Consider the following 12,899-nt stretch of genomic DNA (forward strand, 5'->3'; position numbering starts at 1 on the left):
CTTAATATGGTACTGTACCCATGCCTTTATATACTGCCCTTAAACCCACCATCATATGGTATATTACCTCACTATCCTGTGTTTGCAGTCTGCTCTACCTTACATGCAGCCAGACACTGATTTAATGCACTTGTGTAGACCATACAAGAAGGCGCGTGCCTCTCTCTATTCCTGACAGGCACCAGAAAGTTTGTAGTTGTGAATGAGAAACTTTGTCTACATGAACTCTTACCTTAACTCTGTAAACTCTTCTTGTCCACAGAGTATTTACTCAAATTCCTCTATATCATAGTGGTATAGCTATAAGTAGTGTTGTACAATGAGGTGGAGTGTTAAAATCAGTGCTCCTGCATGGTATTCCAGGAAGAGAAAGATCTTCATGTTCTTCCTGCAGAAAGGCTTTAAAGAGTGACTCAATGGTGGCCCACTGAAGAAGGGTGACATCTGGTATGAGCTGGCGCAAGTGTTGAGGCATGTCATTGGCATCACCCATTCTGGGGAACAGTGTGTGATCACTGTGATGACCTGAGGAAGTGCCTTGTCAATCTGGACCAGCAGGAGAGTGAGCCAGTGATGAACAGTAAACATTTTATTATTTGTCTAGAACTATTGTCCTGTTGCATGTACAGTACTGTACAAGTATACTTAGCAGTACTTTGTTTGCAGCTGTTGCAGAGAATTGCCTTAACACAGTTGGATGCCACAGAAGTCAGGAGCATCTCTCCAGGCAGGAGGCTATGTTTGAATTCTGTCAAATTCCACTGTGCAAATGCAGTGGTGTTTTACTGTGTGTGTGTGTGTGTGTGTGTGTGTGTGTGTGTGTGTGTGTGTGTGTGTGTGTGTGTGTGTGTGTGTGCTCACATGATTGTGAGATCATTTTTTTTCTCCATTGTTCCATAATCTGCAGGTCCAGTTGTGGAAGAGGAAAAGGAGTAGCCACACTCACCTTGGTCAACACCAACCACTGCATCTGTTCTGGGTCACTAGTGTCCACTAGGTCCTTCTCTAAGGAAAGGCCCCTCTCCTGTAAATGGACTATAGACACCCAGCATGAGTTACAGAAGTTGGTCATTGCCAGGGTGCAACAGCAATCTCCATCAGCCACTGCATCTGGCATTGGGTTGCCAGTGCCCATCAGGTCTACCTCTCAGGAGTGGTGTGAAGACATTTCTCTTGAAGGTGAATTGCAGGAGTCTCCAGTGCTATCATAACATGAAATATAAAGGCTGGTCATTGCCAAGGTGCACTGGCACCATTGAGTATCTTCGGCTACAACTGTTAGTGTTATATGACTGTTGGGCTACTCATCAGACATCCAGAGAAGCAACCAACATATAACATTGATGTCCCAGGTAAATGATGCTGGCATTTGCTGCCCATTTGGGTGACCTGACAGCCAGCTATACCAGGAACCCATCCTATACCTGTCACAGTGCGTGCCACACCTTATGCATTACTCCCCATTCTTTGTATGTTTTCTAATCTTCATCAACAGTTGTCCACCTTCTGAAAGTGTCTATCCATCATAATTTTTAGCTTTTGCACATATACTTCCCCTTGTCTGCCTGCATTTTTCTTCCATGTTTGTCTGTCTGCCTCTGCTACATGTGCTTCTCTCTCGCCCCTATTCCAGCCATATAGCCATTAGTTGAAAGCATCCACATCTACCATTCTATACCACAAAAGTGCCCTTCCTTTCCACAGCTATTCCTGACTTACAGTAACCCTTCTTGCTGTTCTCCCCTTTTCCTACTTCCTCATCTAGCCTGTTTTCCTTCTCATGTATAGTATGAACAGGGTTGCCACTTTCCTGTGAACATGCACATTTGTTTGTTGACTGCTATGCTGCACTGTGCTGCCCTTCTTTGGGCTGTGTGCCATTATCTCCAGCTGTGTGCTGCTACATTGCTCATGAAGGCATGCTGGCATACCCTAACCCTGATGTCACTCACGCTGCCCATGCATGGTGGTGTTGCACTGCTCCTCATGTTATTACGTTACCTCTGCTTTACTAGGTTTTTTTTTTTTTTTTTGACAAGCAGGTGCTATCTCTGACCTGCTACATCTATAATTACACCTTCACTGCTTTGCTCATAAAAAGTGCCTTGAACATTTTTAGTACGCATGTAGGCAGCACTTGTCTGTCAATCCCATCCTATGTATCTATGTATAAGAGTGGACATGAATTCTTTTTAGAGGTTGTGACATAAAAATGACATTACAAATATTTATTTCATTGAAGGTCAAGATGGAGATATTCCTTTGGTTTGAAATCTAGGAGTGCAATGTGGGAGTATCTTACAGAGTGTCATATATGCTCTTATTCCATTATCATTCCCTGAAAATCGCATGAAAATATGACAAATCATTTTGGTGATCAAGCTGTATATCTGAAAAAGCAATCCGTAATAGGGACACAACCTTCTTGAAAATGGTCAGTGATGGTCAAGATGTTGAAGTTCATTCCTTAATACAGGCCTCTTTGGTCTTACATGCCTTATTTCCACCTCCGTCTTTAAGTGGTTGCTTGCCACATGATAACAGCCAGTTTCCAAATCTGAAGTTTTCTTTATCCCAGTTTATATTATCTATAGACATATGTACTACAAGTACATGTTCCGTGTAGTCTGTTTGTAATATGTAATATAACTCAAGTAGCCTGACCGACTGGTCCACACTGACAAAGTTCCTCATACTGAATCCATCACAGTTGTTAAAATATTCTTTTGCATGGCCTTCCCATTGACTGCCTATAAAATAAAACTATTGAAACTATTGTTCATAAAATAAAAGGGATGAAAGAAAGAAAGAAAGAAAAACAAATCTAGCATCTAATCTTGAAAGTTTTTTAGAGAATGCATATTTGTTAAGAAGAATTAATATTTCTGATTTTTCAGTCATATCCACACCGAAAAACTAGAATTAACAGTTCCTCTGTTAGTTTCCTTATTAGAATAACTAGCATAAATGGTAAACCGACCAACAGCTAATCTGCATTTCCAAAGTCAAAGACAAGTTGCATAACTTGTGTCAGACAAACATCAAACCTTATCTTTCAAAGCCAGATGTGCTGGCAGGATCCTAAATCAGCAAGCAACTTGCAGTATGGGAATGAATGGGTTTCTCTCTACAACTAAAGCACCACAGTATAAACTCTTCATCAGTTCTCGGACAAGTCACCATGGCTGCAGATACTGACCCAGTTTTATGCAGTCATCATGCTCTTGGCAAGAAGCAATAGAAGTCAGTCAGTTCTGCTAATGACACAAGTCTGCATGCTAGATTTATTGATTGTAATTAATGATATAGTCATGTATGTAACATATACATTTTAATGGATGTTTCAGTGATATCTCAAAGAACCGCCTCATCACATTCTCCTGCAGGTTGGGGCGTGATTTTGTTGACTGACAGTCATGACTGTCGATTCAAAACCACTGAAATATGCAATACCATCCAGATACTGATCATACCTAATTTTCTGATATCAAATGCAACAAACATAATCAGTCAATCAAGCAACCAATCAATAAATAAATAACAAAAATGAAATAAAAATAGCAAAAATTTGAGTCATACAGACATTCTACAAATACGCAGGACCATCTGAATAACTGAAACATAATAAAACAAAAATTTGTGAGAAAGTGAGATGGTTAAGGGGCTGTCAGCACTCTTACAAGCTCAAAATATTAGCATAGCTATAAAGATATGTATTGTTGCCCTGGGGAGGGTTAAGGTTGAGGTTGCAGCCTCATTATAGGCTGCCAGATCGTTCAGAAGTTTAGCATAGTTACAGAAATAGGTAACATTTTTTGCAGTGGTGCTGTTCAATTATAAAAAAAAATTTAGAGCAACAACAATCAGGGGCAAAGCTAAAAAAAAAATAAACAACAAGGGACAAAAATACACACTTTAACACTGGCCTTGCATATTTAGAAGATAGCTAGAATAAGTTTTGAATTAGCACGCATTTTTTCTGAAAGATAGCAAGTTTGAAACTCAGTCAGGTATCTGTCATTATTTACTGACTGCAGTCCTCACTTATTGGTCTGCTTTTTTTTTTTTTTACAAAGAACAGATGAACAGTATGGGGTAAAACTGAACACTTTGTAGAATTGTGAAGAGTTGAGGGCGATACTACTTTTGTGTGTGCAGGTATCAGTGATATCAGTGACGTACTTGCTACCCTTACGTCCCAGCACAATGAGCACTTGGGCTGTGACTGCAAACGCAGCACTGGCATTTATTGTATGAAAGCGGTGCTGTAGTCCTGCACCATCACACCTGCCGATCTCACCCCTAACAGCTTTCACATGGGGCAGATGGGCTCTTTGTCCCAACCTAGTTACAGCTCCACAGTCAGTCCAAGGGTATTACATATGGAATATTATTAATTTAGGAAACAGCTTGTTCTTTGGTTGCTATGGATGAGACCTGGACCACTTCACTGTAACTGATACTTTAAATACCACAGTATGTGCAAAAATCAAGACTAAAAAGCAGTTGCTTATTCATCAGGGACACTGGCACCATATCTCTGGAATACATCATTTATGCCATTGTGCAATCCAGTGACATTTCCACTGGCTCTGATGGATCGGTTGTTCTTTTTGTTTGTGATGATTATAACCCACTCATAAATGGCTTTAATTGGTCCAAATATAGAAGCAAATTATTACATGAGTATGATAAAGCACTTGGCACTACCTAAGGAACAGCAGCAGAGAAGAAATGTCTATTTTTTATTTGTTTATTTCAGTTTGATAACTGGGTAAGTGGGGTCTATATTATGATATTGCACGCTCAGAAGAGCTAATGACACATAATCTACCCCATGTAAGAGAAAGCTTACAGCATCGAAACCTCAGAACAGCGATTTTTTTCGAAGAGAAAAAAAAAATCCCTGTTCCGAAAAAAAAACCTGTAAAACATTACATAATGTGAGGGGCTGTGCCCCCACACCCCCTACTTAAATATACCAACTCCGAGATATACCAACTCTGAAAGCGGCCAAGCTAATTCTTTCCCAGGGAAAGAATTCGCTGAAATGATGCTTTGTTATTTTGCCTTTTCACACTTTTCAGTTCGACAAAGACACATTCAACAACCTGTATCTGTGACAGCATAATAGGGAGCCAGTAAGTGGACTAGTCAGCAGACCCTTTTCAGCCATGATCCAAGCCTCGAGGCACAATAAATAATATAACAGTACAGACAGAGACATGCTGCAGATCTGAAACAATATTACAAGTGTACAGAGAGGTCAAACAGTTAATTTCAATGAATACAAAGTAACAAGATTTTAAAGTATGGAACAAGTATATTTACAGTATAACAGTTAAAATCAGAAACTTCACAATTTAACAGTTAAACAAGTTTAAGGATAATAAAGTATACAAACGTGTTAAGGATTGACTTATGCATTAGAACCAGCAATTAACCATTGTGAAAGCATAAGCATTTGGAGTATATAAACATTTGCTCTTTGATTCTGGTTTTGGATATATCTAGTGTGCCTTATTGTGTCATTTCATTTGGAAGCTGGCTCCAAACTGCTGGGTCCATTTTAGAAAAGACTTTTCCACCTGTAGTGCTTTTGAAATGGGATCTAATAAAAGTGAAAGTCTCTTCCTATATGTTGCTCATATTAATGTTCTGTTACTTAATTTGAAATTTTGTTTTCAGTTCGGGGGGTGGCAGTATTCCATCTTTAAAGATCTGTGAACCAAAGAGCATAATTGCTCTTTGTGTGATGGACAGCCAGTAGAACTTTTACAAGAGCTGGTATTGATGGGTTTGTTTGCCAGTTAACAGTAGAAATCTGCAGATTTTGTAAACGGTTATTTGTATTCTTTATGTGCCTGTGCTGGGGTACCAAGATAAAGTGGGGGGGGGGGCATATTCCAGTTTTGGGATCAGAACATTTCTTGCTACAGTGTGACAAGCTATATGTGGCAATAAGTGAAAAATCTTGTCAGATAATTTTAGTTAAAAGAGAGTTTTGGTAGTTAAGGGTTCATAGAGGTATACTAGACTAATGACCACTGAGGTCTTTATAGGCCTAGCCATGCAATATATCACACAAGTCATTGTGGCTTAGAGGTTATTTTAAGGGGTGCATGTTAGTTAGGACATGACTTAAGGGCTGCCTCCTTCCATAAGACACATAAATGTTAGACCAGGAGTCAATTTCCGATTTCCCACCCACTGGACCTGGTTGTGTTTGAATAGGGTTAGGGAAGGGCTCAGCTTCACATGGATGGGAAGCCTATTCAGAGAATGGGGATTCCCTGAGACATATACCTGTCCCTCCAACATGTCCTGTGTAAGTCACAATAAAGTTTAAATCCTTAGATCTACTAGTTTTGGTGCTCTTCATTTTGTAGCTATGCAAAAGGTCCATCAGAGCGGGATCCAAGGATGCCTTCTATGCCAGGCATAAATTGCCTCTCAGCAGTCTGTACGAAACAGATTATAGAGATAGGGCTTTGGGGAGCTTTGCATAGGACATTTTGTTTATGCCTGGGATTCATTTTGACAGAAACCACTGTGGATGTTCCAGTTGTTGCTTGTGCCTGGGGGCCTTAAACTCAATGATGGGTCTGGATGAGAGGTGAGTACAGTGGCATGATGACTCCCTGGACCTAGATGCCATGCCCTTACTTATAAGATGAGTGACAAAGAATGATTTTCTTTGTCACTCATCTTATAAATAATGGCATGACAAATGTTGGTTGAAAACCAGGTTACTATCTACACAAGTGTCCAAATCCCTGACTACTGATTCTACTTTTAGGGTTGTTTTATGAATGAGGTAGTTTCTTGATGGCTGGCTTACCAAAAGGTACTATTATGCATTTATTGCAATGAGTTTTAAGCTGTGGCTTTGGCACTAACCATTTGGCTGTGCTAAACCTTCCTGTAGAATGTTAGTATCTTGGGGTTTTCTATGATTGCTCCTAGTGTGCAATCATCTGCAAACTTAGTAAGCCAGAAACCTTTGACATTGGTCTTTACTTCCAAAAAATAGATACAAAAGTTGGAGATGAATTTGTCAGCCAGAAGATTTGCTACATCTCCCAGTTCTGTGACTATGAATCCATTTACACAACAGTTTGCCATACTGTTATATGCTGCCTTTGAGGTTTTGGACATAGCCAAAGAAGACCTTATGGTTGTCCTTCGCCTGGGATGCTATCTCTACCTCAAAATTTGCATTATTGGACTTATTTAGTCCTCTTAGTTAAACATTCAGTTTGATGAAAGAGTGTTTTACCTTTTCTGGTGTTACACTTCTTAATTTTAGCTATTAGTTTTTTTTTTCTTTTGTTGCACATCCTGTTTAATTTTGGAATACATGAGGTTGGTTTGCTTTTTTGAGAAAGTTTGGAGCTTACATCTGGTGGGCCAGCAGGCTCTATGCAGTCATTGACATGGTTGTATAGAGCTTCTGTGATAATTCTGCATAGGTTGATGTGTTGTCTGGGTTTGGAGGGCTTGATGTTTTAACAGGTTATCACTTAATAAAAGGTAGTTTGCTTGGAGTAGTTTCTAACTGTTATAGTGTTTGTGGGGTTGCATAACTCATTCTTATTTCAAAGAAAGCTACTTTGTGGTCTGCCCTTACCAGAGAGGACACTACAATGAGGGGGGGGGGGGGTGCAGCATTCTGTTGTACTTGTGAGTACCAGACAAACCGGATCCAGCACAAGGTGATCTAGGCAGTTGCCTAGTGCCTGCATGTGGGGGCGCACTGGCTGTCACAACATTTATTTTCAAATTAAGTAAGCAATTAAAAAAAATGATTACTCTCATTTTCTCTTAAAGTGACACAATCACATCTACGCATTTGGAACTTTCTGCCATCCAGACTGAGAGGAGCATTCAGCAGGTACTCAAGCTTTGCGTGTGTGTGTGTGTGTGTGTTTGTGTGTGTGTGTGTGTGTGTGTGTGTGTGTGTGTGTGTGTGTGTGTGTGCGCGCGTGTGTGTGTGTGCGTGTGTATAATGCCCAGGTTAGGTACAGTAAGTTAGTTAATTAGCTAACTCAGGCTCAATTCCTGTACCTTTGCTACAGGTGACAAGAACCTTAATCCTCTATAACAACTCCCAGATTGTTTAGTTGTCACACTTGATTTAAATGTTCTGAAATAGGTAATTTTGCCTTTTATTCATTAATTTCATTGTTTAATGGAAAAATCTTCAAAACTACAGGGGTAGTTGCATTTTCAAGGAATGTGAGCTTCACTGCATTTCCAAGGAATGTAAGCTTCACTGGAAGAGAAGTTTACTATTGCTCAAGCTAAGTCCATTTTCGATGTGCAACTGTTTGTTTAGCAAATGTCTGTCAATGTTTGTGTATCTCTAACAACCATATTATTATTATAAGTGCTTGTATGTGAGAGTTTTGCCTCCAGAGACATTGTGTACATATTTCTCTTTCATACAGTATATTTTTTTCTTTGAGGATTAAATGGTCAACAGTAAACATTAGACAATTGTTATATTGTCTCAATATTCCAATATGCACCAAACTTACTGCAGAGTAATTGGGAAGTGCATATCCATGACATCAGATCTTACTGGGAGAGCTACTCGGGTGTGGTACACAAGGGATTAATAGTGGGATGGCTAAGGGTGCTCTTGGGACTACAGACTAGACTGGACTAGATAACACTAAATTGAAGGGGCAGTGCTCCTCAACGTAAACCAGATGTTCGGTGCTACTCAACGCACAAAGTAGTTAATGTATACTCTACGAGTTACTGACACACTTTCAGAGGTGCTTTTATAGGGAAAATTTGGTTTCTAACTGTCTGAGTCTATACAAGACACTACTAATCATCTCTGCATGATGAGAAATGGTCAAGCAAATTTGCCAGATTTACTGAAAAGAAAAAAAAAACTTGCCAGATTTACACAGGCACTTAAAACATGGGAAACTTCCTTTTAATCCCTATGGCTAACAAAACAGCTTTCTTATTTGTTTCCCAGCTCAGACAGACAAGGATGGAAAAGGATTAATTCAGGACCCTCTCACAGTGTGGTAAGGGTGCCAAGCAGATAGGACCTCTCGGAAAATGAGCATGAGACAATATGAAGTTAAGGAGGCTTACTCAAGAGAAGTACTGGTTTGCTGGGTGTGCACTCAGTATCATGGGTCTGTGGAAAGCAATGGATAGGAAATGTACGTAAATAGCTCATACAACAGACAGTAATAATGAAAGAAGAGAGGGAGGGAGGGACTTTGGAAGTCAGATTACTATAAGGGGCAGAAGCCAGAGACATGGTCTTTTAACGCCACATAAGGAAGAGGGTGGAAGGGCTGAAGACAAATTCAAGCTGTAAGAAGCAGACTACCTAGAGAGGGACTTCGTGTGCCACCTGTGTAGAAATGAAATTTCACATATTTTCATACTAATTCTAGTCAAAACCAACAGTACTAAGAGTGCAACATTTACATACAATCATTTAATGCAGTATAAGCACTCATGGGAGAGGGGAGAAGCCAGACTGATGTTACTGTTCACGTAAAGGGTGACACACACATGAACAGTTTTATTAGTGCAACTGCAATGCACTGGAATGCGCACTTACCTGTTTCACAATCTGTATTTCTGAAGTATTAGTGTTATCAATGCAACTACACTTATAAACATTATATCAAAAACACCTTGGCATGAGCAGTATCTTCATTTTGGAATTCTCACCTATAGGTTGGCTGCCATTTTTGTCACATGTGCTCTGTCACATAAACTCCTCTGAGTACGAAGGCATCATCTCAGCTGAAGTCCCATTAATTTCCTTGAAGCATTTATTTGCTCTGAAGCACTATGCTTCAACAGCATTGGTGTTTGCTCCTGTCACTGGTTTATGAAAGTTTGAGAATGGTTTACTGTAAAGTGCAGGTAAATCATTGCCTGAAGATCAGCAGTCCACCATACACTGCCCAATCATCTGTGACTATTTTAATTCCAGGTAGCACATCTCTTGACATCATGTTGAATCACAAAGCTAATATAGCTTTGCTTGGTGGCACAGTTATATGTGTCTAGAACCCACCTATCAGACAGTCCAATCTGTACTTGGCCAGAAGCAGAAGAGATTCAATCATCTGAACTACTTCCCTTGACCCGGACTGGACGCTGCAGCTTTTTTCCAGCTGCAAATATCTCCGAAGAACTGGTACCAGTCCAGCACTGCAGGATGTGACAAGCACCGTAATTCTGCTGTTTAAAGCAGTGTGTCTGGGATTTGACACTGCAAAAAGTAAGTGCTCCCAAAAACTCCCATACTGATGTAGCATGGGCACTGAACACACTGCCATGCTGCAGAAGCACCCTTACCTCCTCCTAGCTACAAGTTCAAATAAGCGTTTAGAACATCTAGAATGCAAGCACTGTGAAAGGCTGCGGCAATGATATGTGCGCAACGCGACCCTCCTTATTTACTCTACCTGTCACTGAAAAAAGCAAAGACTTTTCACGATACGACAACAACCGCTGTTATTTTTCGTAACAGATGTAAATGTTACACATTATCAGCCTTTTACTGGCTTTTTACTTCGCGTTATTATGTGACTTTTGCAACTATTGCTAAACGTTATTATAAGAAATACGTTTTCCCTTATATAGTGTCATTATCAGGTATTAAACCTGCGTTGTCCCTTAGAAACTCATTTAAAAAACGAAACTGATGAGTTTTCCCATTTTGGTAGAAAGTTCCTACCTTTCTGAATAATCCCTGACATAAAGCACTAGTACACAACAGAATGCGCAGAATGAGTTGCGTGTAGCATGTCTTGTCTGTATCCCCAGTGTGTCCCCAACACAGGTTGGCGCTCACTAACCCCTTGCACTAAGTGATCATTCAGCAGATCCTGTACAGCCTGACTGCTTTATTCGCAGTGCCGGGAGTGTAACTTGCATCCTTATATCCTCAGCGGTTACAAAATAATTCTAAACAATGTTAAAGGGTGTTTTACCTATCCACAGGCGGGATCGTGGTGATTACGGTGATGGTTCGGTAATTAGAGTGCAAACGGGCTTGTGCCACTTTCAGGTAAAAGTTGCAGCTGTACTTCCTACAACTAGGGAATAGGTGCTATCGTTTCCTTACCTGCGGCCATCATAGGTTAGGCTGACTTTATGGTACAAGTGAGATACAGTAGCTCTGTGTTAACCGGTGCGCGCAACATATTATTTCATTTCCACAAGGGAAAAGGTCTGTCTAAATGAGGAAACCAAGTCATGCCTTCCAACAGTGGTTCAGGGTTTGATTCCCTCTGCCTCCATCCCTAACTGTGCGACTCTGAGCAAGTCGAGTAACCAGCCAGCGCTTCAGGGCCGTGCCTTAAAAGGGTATACAGAGAACGGTGCACTAACGCAGTTGACATCCACCTGTCCGTCCGTTCCCGTGCTAGCAGCCCATCGGCGGTAAGCGCTCTCCAGCACTCGTTGTCTCCATAGCAGTTAGGTTCCAGTTTGTACGGGGGTCAGCTGCTAGACCGGCGTCCATCCCTCCCTCCATCATGGGGTTAGGCAGACCACACTCACACCTGTGGCCAATTTAGAGTGCCCAATCCACCTGCATCGTGTCTTTGGGACGTGGGAGGAAACCGGAGCACCCAGAGGAGAACAATGAGGACAGGAGGCACCTAGCCGAGAATCGAACCGGACAACCTCTTGCTGTGAGGCGACAGGGCTTACCGTTGCCCCCAAAGCGCAACCTCACCGCGTTTAACAAATAAAATAGTTCTTATTCTCCTGAGCCAAGTGCAGGAGAGCGAAACATGGGCTCCACTTCGGCCATTATCACATTTTTTTTAACTCAACCCTTAAATTAAAAAAGAAACACGGTTATTCTTCTCCCCCCTGAAGTTTATTAATAACCTACAAATTTACGATCAAAGGTCACCTCGAAAGTGAAAAACAGACATTCACACCCCGACTTTAGCATTCCCCATAAAATACCAAACACTGGGATGAGCGTGCTCTTTACCTTTCAGAGAGTGCTGTCCAAATGTCACAGTAATTCATGGATGGAAGGATGCTTCAGGTGCCTCTCCCATTTTCACAGCAGAGTTAAGAGTTTATACAAGCATCACACATTTCGCCCTGTCACTAGACTCTATTACCCTTGCAAATGACGACACGTTCTATCTTATTCCCGATTGTCTGCAATGTTAACAACGGTTTCTTGGGATTCAGCGTGCCTTTGGTGTAATAAGGAATATTTAAGTAGTGTATACGGAGCGTAGTGACAGTCCCTGCTATTCATTCAGTTTATCAGATGATCCACTGAGTCAGCCTCCAGTCAGGCACACCTACCCAGTGGCAAAGAAATGCATGGGGTCTGGATTACCCTGTGTGTGTAACTGGTAAATTATACTTAATCATATCAATTTATAATATATATATATATATATATATATATATATATATATATATATATATATATATACACTCTAACCACGCTGGGAAATTCCTAACTGAAGATGCTAAGTGCTTTCTAAGTGTTTCTCCTTTTGCCCATTTGTTCCACATTAGGAGATGTAATATGGTATTCCACATGCTGGAGATGGAAGGCTGGAAGCTATGGTTTTAGAGCCTGTGAACATCGTGATTACTTTAAACCTAGTTTATACATGCACATATCAGTAGATGGATTAAAATACATATATTACTTTTTTTCTGATTCCCTTGGGTTAGGCCTTTTTCCCTGTCTGTGTATAAAGTGGCAGTTTTAATCCTGGTATAAATGGAATTCTTAAAAGACTTGTTTCTGACTAGGCAGTTGATTATTTTTGGCAGTGGCATGGTGTCCAGTAACCTGCCACCCGATAGCATGAAAGACAAATATTTTCATAGGTTCAGAGATAAGTACTATGCTAGTTGTC

At 40.6% G+C, this 12,899-nt stretch overlaps 1 protein-coding gene across 1 annotated transcript in view; it reads right to left on the minus strand.

Annotated features, from left to right (window-relative positions):
- LOC122817360 (opsin-5-like) overlaps nucleotides 1–12,214 on the minus strand; it is a 356,813-nt gene extending 344,599 nt beyond the window's left edge. Inside the window, exon 1 of the mRNA XM_044090562.1 lies at nucleotides 12,002–12,214. The gene's annotated coding sequence lies outside the window, so the exon portion shown is untranslated. The remainder of the gene's footprint in view (nucleotides 1–12,001) is intronic.
- Nucleotides 12,215–12,899: the final 685 nt, after the last annotated feature.

This window comes from Protopterus annectens, chromosome 12.part0 (assembly GCF_019279795.1).
Source record: "Protopterus annectens isolate FY-2018-M chromosome 12.part0, PAN1.0, whole genome shotgun sequence".
In the NCBI taxonomy this organism is placed as follows: Eukaryota; Metazoa; Chordata; order Ceratodontiformes; family Protopteridae; genus Protopterus; species Protopterus annectens.